Raw genomic sequence first — 9556 nt, 5'->3', positions numbered from 1 at the left:
AACTTGTGATGACTACTCATTCCTTAGAGTTTTAGGTTGTGTATAAATTGTGCTCCTTTATGCTAGTTGCTAAGTGCTTTGACAAGTTTCTTTTTCTTGGCATACTCTCCTTTCTTCAAATTTTTTATCACAAATGCCCCTTGCTATCTCCTACTTCCTTAGCTTCAACTGTTCCTTTCATCTTTTCCTTTTTTTTCCTCTATGCATTAATATTTAAAAGATTGTACTAGTGTCAAACATTCATGTAGAGACAACTTAAATGCAAAATGGATAAGGTTACAGAATAAGTCCATGCCCAATTTAATTACAACATTTTGATTAACACAGATTGTAAGGAGTTTGAACTAAGAATTTTGAGTTGTTCGGCTTGAATATTACAAAGGCTAACCAGAAATGAAGTGTAACTTTGACTCAGAAACTGCCAGAAAACACTCTGATTAACCAATTTAGATGTACAATCTAATTAAGAATCTAAATATCTTTGGATCACAGAAATTCATGTTTATTGATAAGATAAAATATTTATTACTGAGAGAGCTGAATTAGCAAAAGTAGCAGCTCTAATCAGGTGCTAACTTCCAGAGAAAAGAAGAATGTTGGTTGAACTGAAAACGTGATGCTTAAAAACAGACCTGAGTTGTTTATCCAAAAGCCAGACTTCTTGCCAGCTAACTCAGTACCCTTGAAAGTTTGGAGCTGATGAAGTCTGTGGCCAAGTTTTTAAATGGGTTCGATAGATAATGACCGCACATAGCAACTGCTAATTAAGAATAATGACTGGGCAAGAAAGAAAGGGCATAGAGTAGAAATGAAAGGAAATTGCTCCAAAGTTAAGGCCTAAAATCATTCCCAGAGGCAAGAAAAGTATCTAAACCTTTTTATTTTACTGCACTTCATCAGTTTATCTTATAATCAATATTTTTTATGAATAATGTTTCCTTAAAAATTATAAATATAAGACAAGTATAAATTATATGCTCCTATATTATATATCCTACCTCTTAACAAAATGTCTCACAAAGTTAGCCATCGTTAAAGTATCTAAAAAATAGGAAAACCACAATTACTTCAATTTCTCTTTGTGAGATTTTATTTTATGTTAACTTGCTTGTGTGATTTTTAAGAGCATCTCAAATATAAATATAATCAGTTCTAGCTTTGCAAAGACAGAGTAAATTTAAGTTAGGTAATTGTTTCTAAGTTTATCTTTAATTTCTATAATCTTAAAAAGCATTTTGAATACATAGTTTTGTGCTTATGTATTAAATAGAATATCCTTCTTGGTAGAGTACAATTACATCAAAGACAAACTAAATCTCAATGCCTTTTCAAAACTACTATCTTTTTAAAATGGAGTCATTACCAAGGTAGCAGTATTTGCCTTTTGGGAGTTTATTCAAATTTTATGTAAAGAATTAAAATACAGACAAATCACACATACATCCATGAACTCCATTCTTTGTGGTTTTCATAGTGCTAGAATTCATAACAGTAAAAGAGATTAAGTATAAAACAGACTTTTATATCAGAGAATTTGACTTGCTTTTCTGGTTTTGGATGGACATTGTCTGGAAATACTTATTAGGTAGGCTTTGAGAGGAAAGATGAAAACTTCCTTTCAGAAAAGGTATGCCTTTTTATATCCCAAAGTTAATCTCTGGCTGCTCTGTTTGATTTTTTGTTTGTTTGTTTTTGTAATAGTTTGTCATAGTCAGTTCAAAAGGTAGACAACACAATATTAAGAAGAAACCTAAAGTAGTTGACCATTCAAAAGAAACAATAGCTATTTTCAATAATCTAATCAATTTCACATAATTAGTGTACACACATATTTTAGTAAGCTATCTTTTCTGTATTTACTTATATTGCTGAACACAATATGGTAATTGATGTTAGGGCTAAAAAAATGTACTGATAAGCTTGAAAGTACAGTTCAGCATTTCCCCAATTAAATTGAAACATCAGTTACTCACTGATTGCTCAAACATATCAGAGATAAAGAGGATGGAAAATGATAGAGTAAGATTCAGACAGATATTTTGTTCAGAGTTGCCATGACTCATAGTCAACTCAATGGCACCTAACAGTAGCAACAACAGTGCCATTGAGTTGGGACCAATTAATAGCTGACCCTCTAGTGGGTTTTCAGAGGTTGTAAATCACACTAGAAGAAATTCTTTGCACAGCCATGTTTATCATAGCTTTGTTCACAATAGCAAAGAGAAACTATCTAAGTGCCCATCAACAAACCAATGAATAGAGAAGCTGTGGTTGAACAGGGAGAAAATTGCAACAATGAATGAATGAAAATTTTGTTATCCCTAAGAGCAGCTGGTAAATTCAAACTGCTTAATTTTAGGGTGACAGTGCAACTCTTTATCCGTTAGTTCCTCCCTAAAATAGTATGTAGCATCATGATAGATGAAGAAGAGACAAAGGTTTTTAACAATTTCAGTTTGCACGGCTCCACAGTCAACAGTTGTGGCACCAGCAGTCATAAAATAAAAAGACAAATTGCATTAGGGAAATGTGCTGTCAGGGACCTCTCCAAAGTGCTAAAGAGCAGTGATGTCAGTCTAGAGACTAAGGTGTACCTGATTAGGGCTAAGGTCTTCACAATTATTTGCTATGCATCAGATAGCCAGACACTGACTAAGGATGAGAGAAAAAAAATTGATGCCTTTGAGTTGTGGTGCTAAGAGAAGGGTCTTGAACATACCAGAGATCAGCAAGAGAAAACACAGATCTATCTTGGAGAGGGTGAAACCACTCTGCTCCTTTAAGGTAAGGATTTTGAAGCTCTGTTTCACATAATTTGGGCAAGTGGCCAGGAGGGATCAGTCCTTAGAGAAGGACATCATGCTTGGAAGGATAGAGGGACAGCATAGGAGAGGAATACCCTGGATGAGATGGATTGACACAGTAACTGGGGTAATGGGGATAGGTGTGTTGGAGATACTGAGACTGGCTCTGGATAAGACAGAGTTCAGAGATATTTTATTTAGGGTCACTATGAGTCACAGGCAAGTTGATAGCACATCACAACAACAGCAACACTATATAGTTAGTTGTTGTTGTTTTGTGCCGTAGAGTCGCTTGCAACTCATATCGACCCTATGTACTACAGCCCTAAAACCTGCTCTAGTATTAGAAAAAAAATGGAGTTCTGGTGGCCTAGTTGTAAAAAGGTGCATTATAATTCCAAGGTACTTGGTCCAAACCCACTGGCTGCATGGTGGGAGACAGATGGGTTATCTCTTCCAATATGATTTATTGCCTCTGAAAACCTATTGGAGGATCAGCTATCAGCCGGTTCCAACTAGACAGCATACAACATCATTACAAATATAAATTCAAATTAGTAATCTAAAAATGTCCAGGGGAACATACAACTACAAATGTATCAAAATCACTGTAGGTTCAGTTCGGCTAACAAGACATTCCTATACACTAGCTTCTTAAGGCACATTAGATTTTGTGCACAGGATACAAAAATAGTAAGCACTTCTTTTTGAATATGCCAAAGAGAAAATAAGTAAGAGATAATGTCCTACAGAAGCAAAGAAATAAAACATAACTGTATGAAATGAGATCATTTACCATTTTCTATATTTGGAGGGGCATAAAATGAACATTAAAGCAAGAATCTGAAAATTATTACATATAATAGGATTAAGCTTCATAATTAAATATAATGCCCATGGAAATGATTAACTATAACCTTTTGCCCATAATTGAGGTCTGACCCTAGGCAAACTTTGAACAACAACAACAGTAAAAAAGATCTCAGTTTTTCTCACCTTTACATTTTCATTTCCTTTCCTCACTGGCAACTTCTTTATCCCAACCTAAGTATTCTATAGTTTTCTCTTTCCTTTCAAGGAGAAGGAAAAATAAAGAAATAGGAAAACCTTTTTATTAATTACTCACCAGATTCCAATTTAGCAGTAAGGCCAATCCTGTCTATTAACTGAGTGATTCAATGGCACTTAAATTCATGATACGTTCTCAAATAGAGTACTTCCTAACTGGATTAAAAAAATGCAGTATGTCTTTGTCTTATGATTATTCTTTATTAATATCAAGGTAACATTAGAGTGAAAAATCTGTATCACCGATTGTAAAAAGGCAGACAAGACCTTGTTCAGTTACTAAGGTCTGTGCAGTGTTTACTGACTAGCCTAATGATCTTTGCCTTTTAAAAGCTCTGCATATAACTCTTATACATGGAAAAAGATTCTTTTTTTTGGACCTACCAACATTTCAAGATGTTTTTAATTAATGCCTGTGTTTGGAGGTAAAATGCTTCTTAATGAATGTTATAGAAGGCTTTTTAATTTTAAGATCCTTCTTTAAAAGAAAAAAAATCTTTCTTTTAAAAGTTCCATCAGCGGTTTACAAATTATTTGAATGATCTTCAGACACATAATTCACTGCCTCCTTATATTTTTCTGTGCAAATTCTGTGAGCTGTCTATCCACACTTGATCAGGGATATGCTTGCAGGGTGGCCTGAGGCAATGCTTCCCAGAGTTGCTTCAATTATAAAAGATTCAAGGTGATACCATGGCTATTCCTCTAGGACCACAAGTTGAGCAGCTCTAGTGTAGAGCAGGGGATTCCAACCACAGGAATCAGATGATGTGGATTTGAGTCTGTACTAGATGAGTGATTGTAAGCATGAATAAATATCATGAGGTGGCTCTGCCATCAAATTCCTAAACAGATCTCTGGAAATCATTAACTTCTCTCATTTTCAGTTTCAGCATCTATAAACTAGAAATGTTTTGATGTTACTGTCTGGTAAAATAGGCATGGAAACTTAAAGCAAGCAAAACAGCTTTTGTTGGGGCTCTCATGCTCTCGGGTGTAGTTCTCTGACCCAGGCCAAAGAAAGAGGTTGAGACAGAGATATGCCGGGTAGCAGGACAGGTCAGAGAAGTTCACACATTGTGTGAAGAGGAACTGGCCTTTTAAAAGACTTAGAAAGGAAGGAAGGGGCTGTCTTCTGGCAGAGGATGTAGTCATGTAGCTCACTAATTGGCTGCAACTACCGGCACTAGTGATGACATCTGATGACGTTATTAAAAGGGCAATCTCTTGGCAGAGGAAGTAGTCATGGAGTATGCCTATTGGTTGTGGTGGTTGTCAGCAAAGTAGGTTGCTGCCCAGATGTGAGTCAGCCCCACAGGGCCTATCGGTTACTACTCCTAGAATTGCTGGAATACCAGATTACACGGTGCATTCGAAGAGAAATTTTGAAATGCAGTATAGTACATGCTAATGATCACGTGTTATTTTAAGACTTTTTTAGATTCAATATAACAGTAATTTATAAGACTTTAAATACAAATATGACCTAAAAAGATTGTATCTACCAAGTACTTAAATCACATGATCAAATTCTAGGAATAATATGGGCAATAAAGGTTTGAAAAAAAGACTCATTTCTTTATTATTAAAACTACAAAATTAAATATAAACACTTTTTAAAAACCTGTTATATTGACATTTATCTTCTTTTAATCACTACAGTGAATCGGGGGATTATAATGTGATCAACATGATAATGTACTTCTGGGGAGAGTGTAAATTAGTATTCAGTTTCTGTAAAGAATTTGAAAGATATGGATTGAAAACCTTAAAAAGTATTTGTTGTTAAATTAAGAAACTTCATTTCCAGCAATAAATTTTAGAGAAATAAGAAGAAGTGGTAAACTATTCTCACTCATTTTTATCAAGTCAGAGTAGACCCATAATTGACATTCAACTGGGTTTCAAAGGCTATAAATCTCATTGCCTATGTTTCCTCCAGGAGCCACTGGTGGCTTCATATAGCTAGAGAGGAATGGTCTTTGAGTTAGCAGTACAACTCCCTGTGAAATATTCAAAGTTTGCATGGGAAATTATAAATTATGCATCAAAAAGTCCATTCTGGGGTTCTCATTATAATAAATCTTTGCACTATGTGTGTTTGCAGCATGGATCTCTTCCCGTCAGTCGTCCAGACACCTGTCCACCAAATATCCTGGCAGAGGTTGGTGAGCACATCCAGGGCTACATTTGTCATTTGAAACATTTCAATTGGTATCCCATCAATTCCTGGGGCCTTATTATTTCCCCCCAATGCCTTCATTGCAGCTTGAACTTCGTCCTTCCTAGTCACTGGCTCTTTATAATCTCATATCTCCTCAAATATGTCAGTGTCGGTATCTGTCTCTGCACATTTGAAATCTTTCAGTTTGGTTTGTTGTTGTTTTTTGGTTTTGGTGTTTCTTTCTTGTTTGTTTTTTACTTCAACATCTCTTCCTTTTATTTTGACTTTACGCCACACTAGTGTAGTTTTCAGGGTCTCTTTTGACATCTATTTTTATTTTCTTTTTCTCTTTTGTCTTTGTAATAAACTGCTCTCTTCATGGATGATATCCTTGATATCATCCCACAACTTTGATCATTGATGTTCAATACTTCAAAACCTATTCTTTTTCTTTAATAAAATTTTTATTTTATACTGGTTTGCTTACAAAGTTCATATACAATTTTTTTCACACCAGATATTTTCCTTTATCCATCAAATTATGCGACCCTATGATTACTCCTTTGCCCATCTTAATCCCTCTGCTCCTCCCCTCCCTTCCTTGGATCCTCATATCTGCTTTAGTAATTATCTTTCTGTTTCTACAATAATGGTCTTATACAGTATTTGTCCTTATGGGAATGAGTTTGTTCACTTAGTATAATGCTCTCCAGTTCCTCCCAAGTTATGTAATAATTTTCGAAATCATTGTTCCTACATGCTGCATACTATTCCGCCATATGAATATACCACAATTTCTCAATCCATTTGACTGTGGTTGGATATTTGGGCTGTTTTCATGTTCTTGAGATGATGGATAATGCTACTATAAACATTGGTGTATAAATCTTCATTTGTGCCTCTGTTCTAATTTGGGGGGGAATATATTCAAAGCTAGTCTTAAAATGATGATTTTTTATTTTATACTGATTTATTTACAAAGTTTAAATACATTGTTTCACAAAAGATCCTTCTCATTTCCTTTACCCTCTCCCCCTAAAATGTACAACCCTATGATTAACACCTCATCACCCTGCCCAACCTCACCCACCGTCCCTCCACCCTCCAACCTCCTTGGATCTTCATACACATTATACAATAAATATTTTATACAGTATTTGTCCTTTTGGGATAGAGTTAGTTCACTCAGCATAACGCTCTCCAGTCATCCCCCAAGTTGAGTAGAAATTTAAAAATCATTGCTCTTGTGCACTGCATGGTATTCCATTGTGCGAATGTACCATAATTTCTCAGTTAATTCATTTGTGGTTGGACATTTGGGCTGTTTCCATGTCCTTGAAATGGTGAATAATGCTGCTATGAACATTGGTGTAGAAGTTTCCATTTGAGCCTCAGCTATCTTTTTCCTGGGACAATCAAAGGAAATTGTCAAGCTTATTTAGAGAGGAAAGAGACCCTGAATAAGCAAAATACATCTGAAAAACAAAAATGAAGTTTGAGGCATAGTGCTTCTTGACAATTTCCCTTGATCTTGAAAAATGAATTTGGTACCTGTGTTGGGATTGCATCAAATATGTAGATTGCTTTTGGTAGGATTGTAATTTTTACTACATTGAGTCTTCCTTCCATTCCATTTCTTTAGGTCTTTAATTGTGTCTTGCAGAAATGTTCTGTAGTGTTCTTTTGTATAGGTCTTTTGTATCTTTAGTTAGGTTCACTCCCAAGTATCTAAATTTGTCATTGGCTATTGCAAATGGTATTGCTGTCTTAGTTTTCTTTTCTGAGTTCTCTTTGTTCCTATAGAGGAATCCCCTGATTTTTGGATATTAATCCTATATCCTACCACCCTACTAAATTGGCCTACTAACTCTAATAGTTTTTTTGTTGACTCCTTGGGGTTTTCTGTGTACACTATCATATCATCTGCATATAACTATAGTTTAACCATCTATTTGCGAATCTGTTGTTTGTTGTTGTTATGGCCGTTGAGTCGTTTGCAACTCATAGCAACCCTATGTATAACAGCCCTAAACCCTGCTCTATCCTGTGCCAATCAAATTGCCTCTGACACACCCATCCCGATTACCCCAGTCACTGAATCAATCCACCTCATGGAGTGTCTTCCCCTTCTGCGCTGTCCCTCTACCCTACCAGGCATGATGTTCCTCTCCAAGGACCTGTCGCTCCTTACAACATGTCCAAAGTATGTCAGATGAAGCCCCAGAATCCTTGCCTCCAAGGAGTAGCCTGGTTTAACCCTCTCTAGGATGGATCTGTTTGTCTTCTTGGCAGTCCAGGGTATATTCAATACTCTTCTCCAGCACTACAGCTCAAAGGCGTCAATTCTCCTTCTATCCTCCCTAGTCATTGCCCAACTCTCTGATGTATAACCAGTAATTGCAAAGACCATGGCCTGTATCAGGCGCACCTTAGTCTCCAGAGAGACACCGTTGCTGTTGAGTACTTTAGAGAGGTCCTTAACCACAGACTTTCCCATCACAATATGTTCTTTTAATTTCCTGGCTGCTGGTGCCAAGAATGTTGACTGTGGAGCCGAGCAAACTGAAGCTGTGAACAATCTCAATCTCTTCGCCATCCATCCTGATGCTACCGATTGGTCCAGTGGTGAGAATCTTTGTCTTCTTGACATTGAGGCTCAGTCCATACTGAAGGCTGCAGTCCTTGACCCTCTGCAGTAAGTGCACGAGGTCCTCCTCAGTTTCAGCAAGCAGGGTTGTGTCATCTGCATAACACCAATCTAGATGTCTTTTATTTCCTTCTCTTTCTGTATTGACCTAGCAAGTACTTCCAATATAGTATTGAATAGAAGTGGTGACAGTGGGGATCATTGTCTGGTCCCTGTTCGTAAGATGATTATTTAAATTAAGGTGAACTAGGCTTAAAATCCTTTGTTGGTTCTTGAGAACTTGTTTTTAATTTTCTTCAACCTTGATTTTAGCTTGTTCATAAGTAATTGATGATCTGTTCTATAGTCAGAACAAGACCTTGTTTTGACTACTGAAGTTCAGATGATATTTGTTTCCATTCCCAAGAAAGTTGAACTCACAGAATACAGAGATTATCAAAAAATATCATTAATATAATTTGCAAGCAAAATTACTCTTCCCATTCTTGCCACCAGCAGTCAAGGAAATAAAAAGACAAATTGCACTGGGAAAAGCTACTGTCAAAGACCTCTCCAGAGTACTCAGAAGCAAAAATATCAGTCTAGAGACTAAGGTCTGCCTGATCCAGGTCGTGGTCTTCACAATTCTCAGCATTTACATAGCACAATTGATGTCTTGAGTCTACCATCATTTGAGATTATAATTTTTCATTTGGTTAGATTTAGCAGAATATTAAATTTTTCAAAGAATTGACTAAAAGTGTGAGGGGAGCCATGCTTAGTTGGACATTTATATATAAATAAATGGGATGAATAAAACAATATGGAACAATAATATGCCAAACTAATGATTATAGCTATTAAAATAGATGATGATTTATCCAAATTAAGCCA

Source organism: Elephantulus edwardii, unplaced genomic scaffold, assembly GCF_000299155.1.
Source record: "Elephantulus edwardii isolate Elephantulus edwardi_28Jun2011 unplaced genomic scaffold, EleEdw1.0 scaffold00084, whole genome shotgun sequence".
Lineage (NCBI taxonomy): Eukaryota > Metazoa > Chordata > Mammalia > Macroscelidea > Macroscelididae > Elephantulus > Elephantulus edwardii.
The sequence above is the reverse complement of the archived record's forward strand: the minus strand, read 5'-3'. Positions refer to the sequence as shown.